General features: G+C 42.5%; 1 protein-coding gene across 2 annotated transcripts in view; it reads left to right on the forward strand.

Moving 5' to 3' along the window:
* LOC139201018 (transcription factor SOX-6-like) overlaps positions 1 to 21,802 on the forward strand; it is a 104,285-nt gene that overhangs the window by 6,087 nt on the left and 76,396 nt on the right. For both annotated transcript variants that reach the window (XM_070830220.1, XM_070830221.1), the window contains exon 2: positions 10,154 to 10,223. The gene's annotated coding sequence lies outside the window, so the exon portion shown is untranslated. The remainder of the gene's footprint in view (positions 1 to 10,153; positions 10,224 to 21,802) is intronic.

Genomic DNA, 21,802 nt, shown 5'->3' on the forward strand with positions numbered 1-21,802 from the left:
GGTTGACATTCTGACTCTCCTTTCGTTCTGAACACCGAATGTTAAACTCTCGAAACGTATAACATCTGAAAAACAACAGCAGAAAAAAAAAGTGATGTTGCATGCAAAACAGATTAGCCTCACAAGTTATTATTCAGTGCTGCTCAGTCATGGAAATCCCATCATTGCAACTTTATTATTTTACTTTAAAGGGAAAAAAAGACATAATTCAGACTGCAGCATCTCTGTTGTGCTTGATGGGTGTTTAAGCGTCTCCAGGAGCAGCAGCCAAAAGTAGATGCAAAGAAAAAGGAGTCCTGGAAAAGTGCCCACCGCGGTTGATTTTTTGCTAATTCGTGGGCACAAATTACAAGATTAAAGTGTCGTTGTCGCTCTTTTCATTTCAGCCAGTCAGACTGCAGGCTTTTGGTATCTCTAGCTAGACTACAGGGTGACTGACACTGGAGCTCGAGTGGCCCTTTATCTGTCAGTCAGGAGTCGCTGCCTTGGATTGCAGCAGCAACAGATGCTTTAGCAATTACACTGCTCGTGATGATTTTACAGAAAAGGGAAATCACATGCGAGCATGTTTGCATGTCCAGGAGCTTTGAGAGTTTCATCCTTTCTTCCTCCTCCTCCCCCTCTTTTTATTTCTGTCTGTCTTCAAACGGTGATGTATTTTCTGCATTAGTAACAAACCTTCTCGGTAGAGTTAGGAAGAATATTCTGCAAAGTAAACCAGGAATTATTGAGACATGAAATGATTCTCTCCTCACAAGTTGAAATATTCTAAATAAATGCCCCGGGATGGCTTCTGACTACAACAACATCCTGCAGTGTGCTTAAGGTGATCATTATGTGAGAGTCGGTGTCATAAGTCTCCATAAGTCAACATCTCCTGCTTTGGTTTATACTGCTTGAGGACCACATGGGCGTGGTTTGATGTTTAAGACAATACAAGGGACTGAAAGTTTTTACAAACGATTGAGAGTGTTGAAGATACGTTGACTCATCCTTTGTCTGACTGACAGACTCTTTCTGAATTGTCACATAAACCCCACCCCTCTGGCACTCCCTGCACGATAAAACAAACAGAGGAAATTATTTGCACTACCTTTTGATACAAGCGGCTGTCTCAGCAGCTGCGCCTGTGAATTCGATCGCCACTTTTCACTTTATTCTCAAGATTTTTAAAGCCAGCTGTTTTCAGGGCCACTCCGGTGCAACACCACTGTGGCTCTGTGTGTCCAGAGATGAGAAAGACAAATGAAATGTGCTGACATGTTTGTGGCGGAGGAAAAGGCCTCCTGTGCTGTGCTGTTCCCGTGAGCCTCCCTGAGACCGTTGTGAGGGAGCCGCTGAAAGTGGCGCACGCTGCTCAGACCGACAAATCAGAACCACACGCTGCAGTGCGTTCGTGCTTTGGCTCAGACTGTGCACGCCCACATGCACACTACACACAAACACACACACATTCTAAGGCGTACAGCACATTACATGATGTACAGTCACACGTAGCTCACTTCCTCAGCTCCAAAGTAAGGGGAATTTACTTCTATCTGTTGTCCTTGACTTTTTCGGTTTAATAAACAAGCTGGTGCTGGTGTATTGTGTAAACGAGGTTGAATAGTAACTGAAAGTATTTTGAAGATACAAAGGCTTGGATAGAAAAACAAGATTTGCAATCATCTGGGAGACAAGCATCAAGTTTTGTGTGACTGTAAGAATGCAAATGTAATGGAAAAAAAAAAACATGCCAAGTCCTACTTAAAGGAGCACTCCAACAATTTAGTGTTGGACATTCATTAACTTGGGGAGCAAAAAAAACTAATTTTCCAAATTGAAGCAGCAGAACCTCAACTATCCCGAGATTGAGTTCCTTAGTTTGGGTCAAGCTCCAAAAGCTCAAGCCTACAATTCCCATAATGCATCTCACATCTCACAATCTGAGCTGCAGAGTACCTGCACAACAATGAAGCTTTTACAGTTAGGTGTGCTGCAATTCTCTTGGAGGAATATGACGACTCGCCTTTCAAGGAATCTTTGGTTATTTGGTGCAGAACTCGTTCGTGGCATCATTGTCACCTGCTCAAACTAACTGCAATAGATTAACAAGAGCTTTGGAGTTAAAATAACAGCAAACAAGTCTGGTGTGCTTGTAGTCCTTGCTCATGTTTACATTGCCTTTGTAGTTAGATTCTGCTCCTCCCATCTGTAGAAGCATCATCATCCTCTAAAAGCGGACTGGCTAACCTTCACTTTACCACTCATAGTGGTTTGGAGTAATGGGGCGTGGCAGCAGGATTCGGGGTGTGAGGCCTCTGAAATGACCCTGTGGTAAAGTAGCGAGGGCCAAGATAACGTGGTCCCACCCACCGAAGCTCAGATCCAATTGGTCGTCGGCCAGCTTGTCTACGCAGGGCGTTGCCATGGTTTCCAGGCCGTAAAGAAGTCTTTAATCGAGCCGTTGTCATCATGAGATGGTGGTGAATGTTTGGGCTCGGAGAGATGGAGGCAAAAAAAAAAGAGAGAAAGATGGAGAGCGCGGGAGGCTGGATATCTGCTCTGAATAGAAACGTACCACTTGATGGACAGCTCAGAGAGCAGCCCTTCTTCGTGAGATACACACATGAGGTTCATTCCTCGTGTCATGAGGTTCCCAGGGTTGTATAGCGCCTGGGAACGTATTCATAAATGACATGCTCCTGACACGCTCCTGGCTCATGTCTATTTGTATATGGTATACTATGTTCCGTACACGCTGTTGGGATTAGCCAAAGTGTGGAGTGTGGTGTTCGGTGATGACGGGGTGCGCAGAGGAGTGGCGCTGGCTCGGGTATCGAGCTGACTGGGCTCAGACCTCAGGTTTCCGCCACGTAATCCAACACACTTTAGATGGTAGGACAGACAGCAGCATCGTGGCATGCTGACATTTGTGCCAGAAGGTCTCACACACAAGAATACACAAGATACACTTAATGGTAATGATAGCAGCTCTGTGCATGTGTGTGTGCTTTTGTGTGAGCCAAGTGAAGAGAATTGCTGGCTCCTCATATGACCCACCTGTTGGGCTTTTTCATGCGTCTAATGTTAACATCATGTTTTGGGAGCAAACTTTGTTTTAGCGTCAGTCTGAGACGAGACTACATTGGAAACAACCAATCAGGCCAGTCGTACTACTGTATTGTTAGAGGTAGTTCATTTGTCTTGGCTCGCAGCCGGTGTGTAACCAAATAAAATGGCCCTTTGCCACAGTCCCTCACGTCGGTGGAGGGTCTGCCCCTGCAGGAGGGAAAATCGCTGCCTCAGCAAGCTGTTTAGTCTCATTCTCAAGGAGCTTACGCTGTGTCTCCCTGTTTAATATGGGAAACATACGTAGGCTGGCCTGTGATGTCAATTGTTTTTTCTGGAGGCCTGCTATAGGAAAAATCTCATTTGCCTTTGTAAAGCACTGTAGTGAAAAGGAGCTTATGTCATAAAGAAGCTATTGTGGCTGCTGCAAGGTCCGCCGTGTGTGTGTGTGTGTGTGTGTGTGTGTGTGTGTGTGTGTGTGTGTGTGGATATTCGTGTCTTTAAGTGTCACTACTTTGACCCATACATCGTGGATTTCACATGTGCTTTCCTCACATTTGTGCAGGTCTCAATGAACAATGGTTTCTGTGCCTGTTTGTTCATGGTGCACACAAAGGGAGTTAAGCGGCTGCCTTTTGTGCAGGAGATTTATGAATGAGAGCTGCCATTGTAGCGGCAGTGATTACTACATGACATTACATATTTCTTCCGCCTGCCTTTTATGTGCCGTTTGTCATTGTGCAGCTCCGTGACGTTTGCTGTGGTCGGAAAGGATACGGGATAATAATAATGATGACAGAGGGAGTCACGGTGTGTGATATAACCCAAACACAGAAGAATTGTGCCCTAAGAGACTTTGGGTGCCCATTTCCACCTGTAGAGTTGTTTCTGTGGGTCGTACTGCTTCATTTCAGTGTTGCTTAAAATACAATACATAGTCCGTCAACTTTCCCTGTAATATTTAAGCTTAAGAATAATGACCAACTCCAAATTGAGATGGGAGACACAATGTGAGTAAAATGCCAGCGACTGAAAAATGGAGCTTAGAGGATATCAGATCAATAACTGTTAGCCATCTAATCACTCTCTCAGACATCTTACTAACCTCGAGCAGGCAAGACGTCTGTTTCAGCCACGGAGAGAACGACTAAATGCTTAAAAAAAAAAAAAAAAAAAGTGGAAAAATGAAGTAAAGGAAAAAGTCCTGATCCTCAGTAAACATTCGCTTCATGCTAAAGGTTTCCATAAAAAGAATTATGGACATTCATTCTTTAGATAAACATGTGATTGTAGTGCAACAAGTAAGAGCAGTTTGCAGTGGGAGAGATGGCAGATGAGATAAACCGTATGTTTGATTTCTCTTATGAACACAAATTGTAGACGTGTGGGGGAGGAGAAGACTGAAATGAAACATTTGATATTTATTGCCACCACAGTTTTTTTTCTATGTCTATTTTTTACCATTCCTGATGACCAGCGCCTCCATCTCAACAAGCCTCCCCTCACACTCAGCTTCCCCGTGTTTTACGGAGCAGCAGATTTGTGCGCTGTCCTCTAAATCATTTCCCTCTCTCGCAGATTGCTCCCTGCTGGAATATTGGCCTGACAGCCGTTTTTTTTCCCCCTCTGCTTCCCCAGTGGACTCATTTACATTTATGCACGCAGCAATTAATTACAGGCTGGCGCTGGCCTTGTAAATTAGAGGGAGCCGAGGTCGCCCTTATTATTGCCCCTGACAGTTAAAGCCTTGTTTGGGTCGTGACAAGGTTGACTTCGGGCCGGGACGGTGGAAGCTCAGCAGTGGTTGGCTGCTCTTCATACATCTGATATCACTTAGCAGCAAATGAAGATGAATTTTGTTTTTTGTTTGTCTTTTAGATTACTTTAATGTTGTATTTTCCAGACAGTTTTTTCCTTGGTCGTGGGTCATCATTCTAGTTCTAGGACTTGTGTTTTGTCTTTAGCGGAATGCCGTCTGTGTGTTTTGGGGGTCTTTCATCCAAATACTTGTGGAGGGGTTTTTTCTATAGACCCAGGAGTCAGGCAGGGGACTTCTCACGGTATTGGCCTTTTCATGTGAAGACGCTTCAACTTTTTCCGGCTCCTTCGCTCACAAGGCCCTCCTTTCTTCTCTGTCACGCAGTGATGTGTTTGTGCATACCTTACCAGCTTGACAAAAGAAGGGAGAGATCCTATTCACTTCTGCCTTTGACATTCACCTCTTGCTTTTACAATCTTTCCAAGGCGCGCTGTTTGCACAGTGGAACAGGCTTTGTCTTGAAGAAGTGGGACAATGGCAAGCGCCATAATGTAATCTCTTAAGGGTAGCGAGCAGAGGGGCGAGGTTTAGATGTATGTGCTGGCGCTTGCCTCGACCAAGCCTCTCCCTCCCTCACTTTACTTTAGCAATATTTCATGTTAACAGCAACTTGGGAGAGAATACATGTTGTCACTTAAGCCTCTGTAATGTTCACCTAGGTCTTTTGTGTAGAGAACACAAAGGCTTTTCACTCATGCAAACATCCCCTTCCCTCGTTCCACTTAATAAAGGTGCTCAGGGGAGCAGTCTGCCCACCCACATGCATATCTACAACCCTGTCTGTTTTATCATCATAACATGATTGAAACATTATCTTTCCCCCACCTTAAGCAAGTGTTTTAGCATCCTAAACCCAACCATTTATGGTCAAAGTCCTGCTCTTCTTACACCCAACCAATCAACCACCCTCTGACCTCTGTCCAGTATAAAATGATCAGGATGTCTCAACCTGTGCCCGGGAAATTTTGAAACTTTCCCAACCTGACAATCCCACAAGCTCACCCAGACTGAGCAAGTTAGTGTGTGGAGGTAAGAAGACAGACAGGGTTTGAATGCCTCTCTCAGTTTCGCTTGTTTTATTCGACTGCCTTTGGAAAATAATTGTCTAAAAGGGAACACCTTCATACACATTTGAGCAATCAGTGGGTCCCTTCTCTGTGATGTCAAGCCTTTGGTCCCACCTTTGAGTGTGGCTGTTCAAAAAAACACTTTTGCCATCAAATGTGGTCAGTTGACACATGGTACAAACTAGTATTTTTCAAACATACCCGACCTTTGGGACGCCACATATTAAGGATTGAAAAAAAAAACACATGGCCAGTGAATGTAATCAACAACATTTTCACTAAAACATATTTGTCAAGGCAAATTAGTACTATAGGAACATATTTTATATATATATTGATATCTGGCAAGCTGATCGAAGGGCAAACTTTGGGCAAAAGCACTAGATGTAGTGTGAAACCTCACAAATCCCAAGACTGACAAACTATCAGCCACAATTTCAGGTGTGAAATGCAGTAAAATAATAGCTCAGTGATAAAGGGAAGATGAGCAGCGTGCTCGGAGCCCTCGAGAGAAAACAGCGAGAAATGACAACAGAAACATCACGAGACGCGTACAACACGGCCAGCGGTCCTCTGAGAGTCAACGTGCGCTATGAGCTCATCATGTATGGGTCAAGTGAACTTCATTCTGGTTTAATTGCCCATATGATTAGTTGGAACCGTTCTCCGTTTCCTATGGTGCAGACATGGAAGTGGCAGCACACAACCTCATGTGGTGCTAAGCTCATTGAGAGAGCTTCTGTCTCATAGAGTTCCATTGTTCTTACTCCAGTGTGTCCGTGTCTGCACAAGTGGCATTGACAGCTGCAACAAGACAGCATTTGGGACTGTGCATATTTAGTTGCGTGAATGCTTGCATTCATGGTGCAGGTGCAGGCATCGGCCTTAATATAATATAGTGTATCTCCTCGTATTGCTCCATATCTCTTACCTCTCTTGATACTATCTGTAATGCTATGATGTCACGGCTTTGCTTTTGCCAAAAGCAAGTCTCTGGCCTCTTAGTTTTGTTGCACTAACTTTCTTTTCCAGACAGGTGCTTTTTTTTTGCTACTGGCTCAACGGTAGGGTAACATGTGCCATTTTACAGCTGTTGGACAGTGGGCCAAAAAGGTAGCTGTTACTTCCTGCAGTTGTCAGGAGGAGCCTGGAATGGCTTTATAGCCTGGGTCTCCTATCCTCAGAGGTGGATGAGAAAAGCAATGGTTGCGAAGGGGCATGTGGGAGAGCTCGAACAGGAGAGTGCAGTAGGAAAAAATACAGAAAAATTAACTTAATGTGCTTTTAAGAGTGTGAATGCAAAGAAGAATGACCAAAAGCAACACTTAAACAAGTGGTAATTGTTAATGTGGGCTTTATGTCTGAGTGTGTGTGTGTCTAAGGTTGTCTATTTTCATCCATTTCCTGATGAACATTTAGCTTTTTTACTCTGTGAAATCCCTTTGTACCAGAGCCAGATAGTGTGACTGACATTAAACCATGATATTAGCACAAATATTGTGAGTTACATTTGTAGTAATCAATTTAACCCACAATATGGTAAATATTGGAGTGTACAGGCTCTTGTGTGTTGAACTCCACTCTCCTGTATCACTTGCAACAACATAGACTGATAGCAGTGATATTCAGCTCAAGAACAGTTCACAGTTGTGTTTTACATCAGATAAAACTACTTGCATGTGTGAAATGAAACCTTCTACAGCTTACTGTGTTATTACAGTTTGCTGAATCTGAACTGAATTTTGTAAAACAAAAGCACGACATCATGAAATCGTGACCGTACATCGTACATTTCTTTGTCTCTGCTTGGAAATTTTTTAGGCCTCAGTTTTGAAAATACCAAAAGTTGTCTTAACCTCATATGTTTTGGATGTTGCAGCTCACAGAGGACTAATATGCACATGTAGGAGCTTGAAAATGTACAGAGGCAGGTATTGAGATATGCATGTATGAACCCTCCTGCCACACCCTCAGTAACTGCAATATGGTACCACTCCTGCTCACGGTGGGTCAAAATAACTGATAAAAGGAATCATTATGTAAGAACAGGTTATTCTCACCATACGTTAACTCTGCATAACACCAGTAAATACAGCAGTGAATGTACAGTATATATGTGCATGTCATTGTATGCACAAACACACACACACAGGCTTTTTGTGTAGAATTCATGCATGTTAGTGTGAGTGCTAGTGTATGCCTGCACACAAGGCTGTTGCTCAATGTTTGTATGTGTGTGTGTGTGTGTGAGAGAGAGAGAGAGAGAGAGAGAGAGCATGTGTAGCTCTCCTCTACTGGGCGGCCAGCTGTCTCTCTGATTACCCAGCATCCTCCAGGTGTCAGATCTGCCATCTGCAGATGAGTGGCAGGGCGTGTGGAGCGGAGGAATGGAGGGAAGAGAGGGGGGTAAAAAAAAAAAAAAAAAAAAAAAGGAGAGGAAACAGAATAACTGGTTCTGCAGACATCTGGAACGTGTTCAGACGGGTCATCGAGAGCCGCAGAGTGTGAACGGTGCTCAGGGGATTCCAAGTCACAGTCGCTCGATTCAAGAAGTGTCTTTTAGAGTCATTGGCTTTCAAACTTTTGCTGGCCAACAGTGCTTTCTCTCCAAAAAAAAAAAAGAGGAAAAAGAAAAGAAGTTAAATCTCACAGAACTGTTTACAGGGATGTTTCACACAAGTGTGTGTTTTTGCCGACTATTTGTTATGATTATTATTATCACAAGAACTTCTTAGTACACAAGCCTTTGAGTTGTTCTGGTCAGAATTGCCCTTAATTGTGCCCTGAGAGAAAAATGCATCCAAGAGAGAATCATTTGGCTGATTAAAGACATGAATAAAAGATCATACATGCCCAGTGTTTGCCTTTTTTTCTTCATTGTTCTCAATTAGCCTCAAATTGTGGAATCAAAGGCGCGTTTGTATTGCGCTCTTTGTACAACTTAGATGTTATGTTAAGGCGCCGTCATGATGCGTAGCGTAGTGAGAACTGCTGCTGCGGTGGGTTTTGTCGGCAGCCTGTGTGAGCACAGCCTCCCTCTTTAAGTCTCTCCATATCCAGTTCAGTTCTTTCTTTAATTAGCGGCCTCCCAATTTCAATTAAGACTTGCACTCACCCTCTCTCAATTTGGGGCCCGCTCACGGCGCTCCCGTCCTTAACCCGGTACCTTCAAAGCGCTCCGTCGGCAGTTTGACCTCTTTGATGTTATTATTTGTTTTCTATGACCTCTGGTTTAGCAAATGGCTGTTTGTAGCGTGTGCTTGTGTGCGTGTGAGGCTATAATAAGGCTGACCCCAGGTTAGCTCTCAGAGTGGTCTGTGTAAGCCAGGCAGCCCAGGAATGATTAGCTGTCCATATGATGAGAGTGATTTTGTTTCCTGCTCTCATTTGAATCAATTTCTGAAAGAAAATATCAGGCACCGCTAACTGTGTTACGACAGATTGCGGCCAATTTTTCATCTTCAAAGCCACGTACAAGAATCACGCTGTTTGTCGTTTGTTCGACTTTGCGTGGCTGAGTGTGTGTTTGTGCAATGAAAGCGCTGTGTGAGAAACACACTGATCCTCTGTTGGCTCTGCTGTGGACTTCACACAGGACCTCTGTTCTGTGTTGAACATCCACTACTGAGGGACCTCAGGTGGGTCGAGAGTGCACTCACCGGGCTCCAAAAACACTTTCCAATTCCAATTTTCATACTTTGTCAAACCTCAATTTGCTGTTGGGATGTGAAGAATTTGGTCAGTGTTCATTAAAATGTATCCTGATTCTTATGGCAACACACTCTTCCTTTAAAGGGTTGGTTCACCCAAATTGCAAATAAAAAATTCTCTCTCACCTCTAGTGGCATGAGGCCATGCAGATAGTTTTGGTTTTATGTGCCCAGGCTTTAAGATTCTTTTTTTTTTTTTATTATTATTTAACACCTCTTTCCAGAAACAGTGCCCATGCTATTTCATTGGTTGAAGTTAACTTTATTGAAAACTGTGACTGTAAAATTAAATTCCTGGGTTAGAGGAAGAAATCTGAGAAAGAGACATCTTGCAACCTGCACATATTAATCAAAACTTTATATATGGCTGCATAGCAAGACGTAAGTGTAACATCCTTTCTTATAATTTGGGTGAAATGACCCTTTAATTGATGGTGATGCTCCACAAAAGTTGTGGTTAAGACATCATGATAACAATCATTTTCTTCTGTTTTTCTCTTCTTCAGGTGACGTTCATGAATTTTAAAGTCATCCACAAGTGAGAAGAGGGTGTTGGAGTTGAAGTCTCTTATTCCTGTGAGTTTCCCTAATTGATATAAACTGTATTTATTTCCTTGCATTATTAGTTGCCAGTTTGTTTATGCTTTTGTGCCCCTGTTGGGAATTTTGGATGATTGCTCCCACCAAACGGCAAATAATAAGCTTACATAGAGAACACATCATTGTTTCCTCAAAACGGAATGGAACAACTCTTTCTGGTGTTTGAACACACCACGTTTTGCATCAGTGGCTGTGTTAGCTGTGCAGCACTCAAAGTCTAGTGTGTGTTTCTGCTTGTGTGTGTGTGTGTGTGTGTGTTAGTCCATGTAAGCAAAACTGTAGCTGACTCTGTGCATGTCCACTGCCTCTCTCCCCTCCACCGGCACATACAGAACGCTTTTGATTTGTTTCACAGCAAATGCAGACCTCCACTCCAGTTAGTATTCTGCCTTGTGCACCCTCAATAGCTGCTTTCACTTGGGTGAAGAAAGGGGTCCTTTAAAGACTCTCACAGGCATCACTCCAGGAACCTTTCAGCGCCGGGACCTACAGTATGCCTTTTAATGGACTTTCTCTCTGTGAGCAATAAAGATTATATCTGGAGTCAAATAGTGCTGTAGGTAACACTAGCCCAAATTAAGCTGGCGAGGCTGCAGTGGACGATCTCAATGGTTTCAGCAGAAGGCATTCGAAATGTACAGATGGGCGAGGTTGGAGAAAAGAGTGATCTGACCATCTGGCTAATCCCCCTGTTTAAGAATACTTATTAAGGCCCTCTCTTGTGGCCCTTGAGCCGTGTCAGTGCCAGGTCAACAAGTGGCCTGTTGGATTCTCACAGGACAGACACGCATCAGTGTTTTGTTGTGGGCAATAATCTACGTCCTGCTGGTTGATCGAGCAGTTCAGTTTTTAAAGACTTGACTTATGGCTTGTGTTCATCATGGCTCCCACAGGATACAGGATAAATCTGGGGCGTCACTGAGATTTGTTGTAAAATCTTGGGGTGTTTTTTCTTGGAGACGATTGATTTTTTTTAACTTTTTCATCACTCTAAAAGTATTCAGATCTGAGAACAATCTGAGGAGGAGCAGTCACTGTGGTTGAACTGCTCATCGTGCTGACTGATTCATCTAGAGCCACTAATGTCTGACGATGCTTTGGAAGATGATATTTTATGAATGAACAGTAATAAAATAGTGCAAACATGGCAGCAATTAATACAGGGCTCATGCATTTTTGCCAAGCCTAATTGCTATGCTTTTGAAGAAAGGAATTGCGTCATGATTGGGGAAAACCGGACCACTTAGGCCCACTTTTAATTCCATCAAACTCCCTAAATTTAATCAGTTCATCTGGAAACTTGAAATCACATTATTGTGTCTTTTAACATGCAGTTGCTTTTCAAATCTAATTACGTGGCGGTAAGATGACAAGTGGACCCTCCTAACAAAATTACAGCCTTTATAAGGTACCGATCATGTCGTGACAGCAACAATTTATGGTATCTTTGTTTTATAGGACTTTGGTTGGAAGAGGATGCTCTTGTTGGAAGATTTGCAAAGTCAAGGCCTTGTTTTAAGACTGTATGTACTGTAATGTAATGTTTTAGATGATCTGACATCATGGTTCGTCCTGAAGCAGGCTCCTATTGGTTACAGTGTGTTTACCCACAGAGTGTGGACAATTAGATCCACATCTTTATTTGTGTATCCAACATCTGTTTAGTGCTAGATTAGAAGAATAAGATTACAGCTCAGTCAGCCCTAAATTTCCACAATGTGTCACTCTAGCATGGCATTTATATTTTTATATAAATCTACGTCTACAAATATGAATTTTCATCTCAGATATTCATGCTTAACTATAGTCTTCAATACAGCTGTAAGCATCAGTGAGAAAAGATTTCAGCCACTTCTTGCATCATGACAGGCCCATTCACAGAGCTCTGTTATCACACACGGTCGCTGTAATGGCAGTCATTTGCAAAGAGTTAGAAAAGTGACCAGACAGCAAGCAGCCATTGGGCTGATTTGTGGTAAGCTAATGAGCTAATGAGCTAATGAACTCACTGAGGTTACCTGTTTGGCTTCCCCAAAAACAATGTCCTTCTCTGCTTTTTACTTCAGCTTTGTATGTGAACCGCTCAGCGTTACAGTGTAAGACGATTCAGTGCTGCTAATGGGCAGCGTCTAACAAAATTTAGTGTAGTTTCTCAGTAGTTTAACTTATGTTAACAGTGAGCATTTATGTCCCCTTGAGCTTGGACATTCAGTTAATTGATCTGATTTGTCCACACATATGAAATGTCCACTTAGGTCTAGAGTGGACTCAATGCCTTGGAAGATTGCGGTAAGGAGCTCCATTTAGCGGCAGGAAAAAAGAACTGAACTTCAATGGTCCGCTACGGCCTTGTTTCAAGTCAGCACATTCTTTCATGCGTGCCAGCTCACCAGCACGTATGAGACAAGTACATATGTTTGTGTGTTATGTATTTAGTTGTTTTCCAGGCTCTGTCTGTGTCAATTTATTTGTGTTTGTGCTTGCATGCATGCTTGTGTTTTGCACACTCATGCCTCATCAACATCCCGTCTGAGGCCCATCTGGTTTGCTTTGAAGAGGCTCGTGGAGCTGCAGTGGCCGGGGCTCTAAGGCAGGGCCGGGCCAGCAGCGGTTCCTCCCCACTTACACATTAATCCACGGTGCTAGGCCCTCTGCCAGTAACAGTATAGACCGACCCTCGTGGCTACTTCCCAAACCACCCAAGCTCATACCCCACTTTCTCTCTTCTATTGCCCTTGAAATGGGGCCTGCTCTAAATATTATCTCCCCCTGTGCTTTATCCCTCCGTTTATCCCTAAGTCGGCAGAGAGAAGAAAGGAGCCGTGGGGCTGAGTCACTTTTTCCCCTCTCTTCTCCTCTCTTCAAAACCACAGGCAGCGGCAGCGGCTTCCTGGAGATGAGCGCTTTTGTCTGTTGTGTGACCGCTGCGGCTTTAGGCAGATCCTCTTCTGATGAGGTAATGCGCAGGCTAGATGAGGAGGCAGAGTGAGAAAGGAGGGAGGTGAAGAAGGGGAGCAGCCTGATGATGGTTATATATTTTAACCTTTGATTTATCCAGGGAAAGGGTACTCTACTGGGATGCACAGTCCCCTTCAGCAACAGCCTGCTACACACATTAAAATCTACTTGGAGGTGGCCGTTGCAACTTAGTTTGAACTGGTGCCTGCTGGACTACAGCATCTGTGGGCACCTTGATGAAGGGCTCCTCAACAGCTGGGGGAGGAGAACTCATTATTCCTTTATGTAAATTATAGTGAGAACAAGAATATACTTTTAGGGAATTATGATGTCAGTGATTGAGGGTGAGATGTTGGATCTGATGGTGTAGAGTCGAAACAGTGGACAGTGGTGGTAGGTGGGAAGACAGGATGGAGGGACATTGCTGTTTGTGACTCGTTACTCTTTATGGTGTAAATACTAAAGTTTAACTCATTCTACCATCATGAGGTGTCACCTATCATGTCACAGGACTTTAAACATGGAAAACGGACAGTTTTTGAGTGTCAAACCAGCGCATTTTAAGGTTGTGGAAGTGTGCCTTAGATGTGTGACAGGAGATGGAAAGTTACTCTGAAACATCTACTTGACTTGATGTGAGAACGACAGCGGTTTATATATGCGCAAATGTAATAGATACGATCACTAGAATTATGAGGTGACATCCTGAAGTCTTCATCAGTTTCCCTCCTCTGCCTGACAAAAGACCCCAGATGTTCTGTTAACAGGACATAAAACCATCTTCTCACATGACAGTTTTTAAGTATTAACCTTCTGATGAAAAAATGGCTAGCGACTTCAGTGCTGGTGGCTTCAGAAAAAGCAATCACACACACACACACACACACACACACACACACACACACTCCCCAGCCAAGTGAAGGAGTTGGCAGTGGAATGAAGTGTAGTACATGGGGAATTGGCAAGGCTGAAATTGGAGGAGAACAAGGAAAATGTTGCAGTGAAACAAGAGTAAACGTGTTTCTTGGATCCTTTCTTACAGTGATACTGGACTCTTGGTTATGTTTTATCTTTTAGCTTTCGAGTTAATAATTCTGTGTAACCTTCTATGATGAATGACTGTAAACAAGTGAGCTTTCTTTGTTTTGTTCTGTGCTTTCAAAAAATCATTTGAAAAGCTGCAGTTTTAATGCACTTTCCTTAGCAAGAAAATCATTTGATTGATTTCAAGACGTTACATTGACAGAAACAGCGAGAAATCTTTCAAGAATTTACCAGTAACACTTACAAAATCTGTTAATTTTGCAATTAGTCAAGGATTTTCAAGTCTTGTCCTGAACGGTTGCAGAATGAAGAGATTCATTATTCATTTGATGTATTTTAGTTGCTATTTAAAAAGTTTCATTATGGATAAAAACCAAGTACAAACGGTTTTATGTGTTTCTAAGAAAAGTTTCTACTTTCAAAACTGGCAGCAAAGAAACCAACCCAGCTATCATGTGTGCGCATGTGCACACACACACACACACACACACTGTAAGTGTACGCTCAACTGCACTGACATGTTTCCACTCAGGAATTTTTTCTCATTTCACTGGTGACAACTGTTATCTGCTTGGACTTCTGGACTCCTGTTTAGGAATTCCACCAGACTCGCTGACATTCAGGATAATTGCTTCCTGTTTTTAACTGTCATGGGTCATGGAGGTCAGAGGTCAGGGTCAATCTCAGCTGTTGTGCTCTGGTATACAGGGGACACCACCTGGTCCTTAGATCACGGCGATCCAACATATTATTCTCTCCAAACAATATCCCTCTTCACCTTTTTACATTCTTCGACATGCCGTAGCTGGACAAAGGTTAATTTCAGCTTTTCAGCAGGCTTCAACACCTCATTTAAAAAAAAAAAGTGGGTTTTAAATAGCTTGTGCTTGAATGCAGCTGTGTAGGTAGAAAGACGGAAGGTCAGGGCACAAAGCACCACCTCTGCAACAATGTTCCTGCTGCAGTGCTAACACCTGTTCCTGACAGACTTGTGGCAATTTCACATTTGGGAACGCTATTTTACGGACCCTGAATGCAGCTCACTACCAAACACCAGCAACATCACATCCTCCTCATAATTACTGTATTCTCATTACAGTAAAAATCCTGCAACTCATTTAAAAGCTGCCATCAGCCAAAATTAACTGGCCTTAATGGCTGCTGATTGCATTCCTACACTGGCCAACCCCCTCCTCCATTTTTAGTGATCTGATCGTTTAAGTACATGCTAGCATAATTGAGGTCTCTTCCTTGATTAGATTTGCACCAGCTTTTAACAAAGCCTGCTCGAACCTAATCCAATGAGCCCCATTGTAGGGAGAAGGAGGGATGACATCGCTCCTGGTTAGCTTCAAAATCAAGCCGAGCCGTCGAGCAATTAGAGGCTATGCTGATAAAGAGGTTGGACAACTAAAACTAATCACGCAATGTTTCTCAAAGCTCAGAAGATAACAAGTGGACAATTGAGCTGTAATTCATACTATGAATTGACAATACGTTTTTAGAATAGGCTTAGAAATGAGAATTATCCAGGATTAACAAGGTTCAAGTCTTTGTTTCAGTTTAACAATTTAAATGCTTCTAATCAACGACGAGGCCATAATATTTCAATCTTTAAAAAATGAAATGAAGGCAATGAAACCTGGTGCCTGGTTTTTTTGTTTTATCAAACCTGTGCTTGTTCTGAGTGGAGTCGTCGCATCCTGAGAGATCATGTCACTTACTGCAGTGCTTCATCTCTTCTGCTTTTGTCTGCTCAGCAAATGCACCTGAATTAGTCCTAATGACGCTGGTGGCAAGTCGATGTTTAGGAATGTTGATAAAGCACTCGGCAGGCCTGACCTACTGGGACGGGAAGGAGCAGCCCAGCAGGGTTTAGAGGTGTCGTCCCTGACTGCGTCCTCTGGTGACACCTGTCCGTCCATAATCACAGTTGAGACTAAACCTCCCTCCGACCTGTGCCTGTGTGTCACACACTCAATCCCCTAATCTCCTCCTTTGTTCTCTGTCACCGTCAATTAGTCATGTACCAGGAGTCAGCGAGAGGAAAGTGCGCAAGCATGTGTGTGTGTGTGTGTGTGTGTGGATACATGCCTGAGCTTGAAAGCTTTAATTACACTTACTGTTAACTGCTGTGCGCATTTATGTGTCTAAGAAATTGCTCCAATCTTGAGTGTGCAAATTAATTACAACTAAAATTATTAGTTAATCAATAAGAAAAAATTGTTTTGTTGCTTTTTATAATTTCTTTATTAATTAATGTGTTAAATTCTGTTCAAGGATGTCATAACTAATGCTTTTCTGTAAATTAAGTATGTTCCATAACCAAAAGGCTAATAATAAAATGTTAGTATAAACTGAAAAAGGCAGCATCTACTAGTTCTTTTCAAAAACACACACCTGAGAGAGATTTTGAATGGGATGTTCCTCTTTATGTCAACAAATGGGCAATTGATCTCTCCTCCAACCAGATCAGTGTCGAGATTAAGAACAGGAAGGGTTTTGACCGAGCCAAGACTCTCTCCACCTCTTCATCCCGTCTATTCGGTGTCTGTAAACCCTCCTCTATTCTTAACAATAAGATTTCACACTGACTATAAATAGGCCAGAACAAGTCAGAGCTCACCTTTTCAAGCTGCAACTAATCCAGAACTATTGCTATAGTTGAGGTTTAATGATCCGGCCCACTAGGTGCCAGGGGATGAGCAGGCACTCTGGTATGTTGGAGAAAAAGACAGTAAGAGAGAGAGATGAGTTGGGTGTGCATTTTGGAAATCAAAAGCTGATGATTACATTTTCAGGATGTTTGTCGCTGTTCGTTCCTGATGTTAGGTACGTTATTGTACTCAGTCATGCGGCTTTTGCAGAGCATATATAGCAGAAAACGGGGTATTTGTGCACATAGCATGCTAAGACAGCATTACTTTTTGACGTGAAAGAGTATATACACCACCTTATCTGGGTCCTGTGTTTACAGGCGATTGTTGACAGTAGCTGATATGCGGTGTGATAAATGCGCTTTGATTTACAGGGGAAACAAAGCTGTATTATGTGAGCCAGGGACACTTAAGACTGGAGTAACTGTGATATGAACACAGGCCAAATTTATGTGTGCGTGTTCAAGAGGGCAAGCAGCTTTAGAGTATGTTTGTTAAAGCCTTTGGATGAGGCTCCAGAATGCTTGGCTCCCTTTCAAATGCTGGATCACTTGCTGATAATAGAGACAGATTTTTGATGCAGTTGCCAATTTGTCGTTATCAAAAGATGCCCGTTTAGATATGCAGCCAAAAGTGCTGCGTACAGGCATCACCGAAGAAAAAATATACAAATGTAAATGATTTATCATTGAGATGCTATTAATTTAACCTATGGAGTCTTACTCAATAATTAATGTCTATTGGCATATGACCCTATAAGCCATACAGTAAACAGCATGTCTCATAACTATGTATGAGATCTTGTAGTCAGCTAATATATGGCTGAAAGGCCCAGAGACAAGCCCTGGGTCTTAATAAATCAGCCATATCTAATGAACCCCCTAATTGTGATTTACAGCCTGCAAGCCCGGTGCTGTGATGGAGAGAGAAATGGCTGAAATGAGAGCGAGAGAGAGAGAGAGAGAGAGAGAGAGAGAGAGAGGGAGGAAGAACAAGAGTATCTTCATCCAGCTTTATTAAAAATGCTATTCCTCTCCAGCAACTGTAAAATTCTTGTGTGAGTATCACGAGAGGTTTGTCGAGATGTGATACTTAATGCGATAAAAATCAGAACAGCTGGATGAGAAACAGTCCATCTAACAAAGAGAGGGGCTGTTCATACATTCACTTAAAGAAGCAATCCTTCTATTCCAGTTCTTCTTCTTTCTTTCTTTCTTTTTTTTTTTTCTGCTTCTATGGACTGTTGTGTTGCTGATTGTGTCGTTGCTTGTGGTGTTGTGTTTTTGTTGCTTTCACCATACAATTCTTCTCTTATTTATTCCGAGCTAACTGAAAACATGCGGCGTGCTGCTTCTGTGCCAGAATATTTTTCTCATTAAAGACCTATCAACATCGGCTGTTCGGAGCAACAACAAATGTAAAAGCTTCTATGAAACGTCTGTGCAATAGGATCGCTACTGTTTTAAATGCTACCGTGTTATTTAGATTGAGCAACACAATAGAAAGTTATTGATATGAAAGGTTTATTGCCTGATGCACAACTGCCAGACTTTCCACGCTTGACGTCAGTCATGTTGGACTGAACAATCCCACCTGAGTCTTAAATATTTGCCCTGATTCAAGGGCTTAAGTCTGTGTGAATAACGGGTGCTGTGATTGGTCAGATTAACACTCTACTTGGTTTGAAGTGAGGCCTTGTGCACTGTGAACAATGTATGTTCGCTGTGGGCCGGTAAAAGACAATGGCTACCTTGTGCAGTATAGAGAGGCTCTGCCCTTGCAGCACACACTCACACCTCCCTACACTGAAGAATGAGATAAACCTTTATTGATCCCCAGCGGTGCACAATGTGACTATGAGCATGTGTTCTCGTACATGTGTGTTTACATGCTCTCTCCCGTGTTCATATTTCAGAGAATGGTAGAGCATGACTTATTCGCTTTACTCGCCCTGCTTTCTCTCAGCTACCATGAACGAGCCACAGAACTGCAACATCTCCAACATTTCTACCCTACAGGTGTACAGGCCACTAAAATCAGATTTATCTTATTGAATCGCACATAACTGTTTCAAATCACCCAGCCTGTTTCCCATAATACACATATACAGCTAAACACACTCACATACACTCTATAACAAGTGGCTTCAGCCAGACCTGGGGACACGCCGTGGAAAGGATTAGTCTGGATTGTGACAGCTCGACATGCCGGGAGACACTGACGTGACACCAACTGCCAAACAAGACAACTGTTGCTGTAGAGGAGAAGAAGTTTTCATGGTGCTTCACTGCCCGCTCTACTCTCCTCTACCTCCTCTACCTCCTCTACACCTGTTATGTTGATTAAAATCTACTTTGCAACTTCAGTTAATTTTATCATCTTTAGGATCTGATAGACTTTCTCGTTCAGAGTTGACAAAAGGAAGTCAACAGTAAATGAAACTCTAATTTCATTACAGGATACATTAGCATTATCAGAATCAGGCCATGTAGGATGTAAGATGTTTCAGATACTGTAGGTCAGTGTTCTGTCTGTGTTCAGTCTAGTCATTAGTCTCAACACAAAATAACATTGACCCGGAGAACCTCTCATCCTCACACAGCAGGGTAATGACTCAAAGTAACTCAGACCGTAAAAAGGTTACCAGGAAAGCTGATGACTGGTCCTCATACTCTGATTGTGACTGCTGTGATATGAGATAAAAAAAATCATGCATTGTGTATCGTGGCTGCAAACCAAACTCAAGAGTCAAATGATGCCACGAAGTCCTGAAACAAGACTTTACTGATCTGTTGATCACAGTCAGCTGTGTGAATACTGAGGTGACCCTCTGCCACTTGTCAGAAGAACAGTTGAGAGATTCACATGACTTTCAAATGCATGCACCGTCCTCTCAGTTCATTTTATTGACAATTTCAACTTCCTCTGGGACCACATCCATTTCTCAAGGCAGATGGAGACTGCCTTAAAATGTTAAGAGCAACACTATTCATCTCTAACCTATTTGTTTCCTGCGTCACCTATATCTGTTCCCCCTGCCACGGAATCAAAACAAGAAGACAAGATGACACAGCATGGCAGAAACTGTGATGGGGAGCCACCTCAGCCCTCAATACAGCTCTAATAATGAGACACATGAGAGCACACCATCCCCTCCCTCACCAACAAACGCATCTGAGGATCCACCTTTCTCACCCACCCAAACCTCACCCGGGTCTCTCTCCTCTCCAGACACCCTTTCCCCATCTCCACCCTCTTGGAGTTCACTGATCATCGTTCCTAACTATCTACAGGCCACCTAAATGCTGTGCAACCTTTTAAATCTTTAATCAAACAATGACAGAAATAATTGTGGTCGGAGGAAGAAAGATTAAAAGTGAGCATTCAGCTTCAAACCCTAATGTTAAAACCATGATCCAAACCAAAAATGTGTGTGTGGTCATGGACTCAGACCTAAGCTTCAACAGCCACATTAAGACAGTTAAGTCAGCCTGCTGTCACTTAAAGAATATATCAAGGATTAAAGGACTTGTCTCAGCAGGAGTTGGAAAAACTAATGTAACTGTGTCTTTACAGGCCTCCCTAAAAAGTCAAGACCAAGAGAGACCATATGACTCCAGTTCTCAGATATTTACATTGGCACCATGTCTGTCAAAGCATTGATTTCAAATCGCTACCGTTGGTTTATAAAGCACTGAATGGTTTAGGGCCAAAATGCATGTCTGATCTGCTGCTTTGCTTTGAACCATCCAGACCTCTCAGACTGCTTTCTATCCCCAGAGTCAAAACTAAACAAGAAGAGGCAGCATTCACTTTTTATGCTCCATATATATATGTGCACCAAACTCTTAGAACACTGCAGGTCTGCTGCAACTCTCAGTTCTTTTAAATCAAGGCTGAACACCTTTTTGTTTAACAGCATGAATTTAATATCTTTGATTGTAAAAGTATGCCAACATCATTTTATGCTATTGTTGAATCTAAAAATGTAATCTTATTGGAGTGCTGCACTCACCCTAAGACCATCTGGATAAGAGTGTCATGTGAATACCAGATAAAAAATGTAATTTGCTTCCTACACATTTCCACTTTTTCTCTTGACTCTCGACACATGTTATACACTGCCAAGATGAGTAGAAATGAAATCCTGTGTTCTGAGCACAGATGACTTGTTAGAACCATCTGTACACATTACACATTTAGGCCGGTCAATAATTTAATGAAAATATGTTGTTTTTTCGACTCACCGAAAGTAGCATGTATCTGAATAATGCAGCCATTTCATGCTAACAAAGCGGAGGAAATCCTCAAAGCTCTTTCTCAAATAGGGAACAAAGCTCATTGTCAGAGGATAGAGAGGCAACTGGGATTACAAAGGGGGCATCTAGTGAAACGACCTGTCAGTCCTAATCTAGGATTAGCAGGCTTTCGCGCCTCCTGGGCGCTCTAAAAGCCACCTGTTTGGATGCTCCTGCAGATGATGTTACACTCTAGAGCTCCTTGTTTGATTCTGATTCTTGGTTTTACATCAAAGTTTTAAATGATTTTATTTTTCCATTATGAGGATACAATCTAACACTGAAATGTTTTTATAAATGTAGTTTACAAATATACAAATAATGCAGTTTTGCTAGTCCTTTGCAGGGCCTTACAGTTGGTATATGAGTATCTCCTGTCGTTATGTCCCTGCAGCAGTGCCACAAAGATTTTTCGCTTTTTAGAATTGTAGTGATTTTTATTCCAATTAAGAACATGTGCATGGTCTATAATGCCTTCGCGTTTTTACTGTATGCATTGCCAAATCAACAACTGAATCTTTCTTCACTTCTATGTGTCACAGAAATGGAGTCCCTCTGTGCCATCATGTCCTTTCAGCTCAGCATTTTCTGAATTATA

This window comes from Pempheris klunzingeri, chromosome 5, assembly GCF_042242105.1.
Source record: "Pempheris klunzingeri isolate RE-2024b chromosome 5, fPemKlu1.hap1, whole genome shotgun sequence".
NCBI classification, from domain to species: Eukaryota; Metazoa; Chordata; class Actinopteri; order Acropomatiformes; family Pempheridae; genus Pempheris; species Pempheris klunzingeri.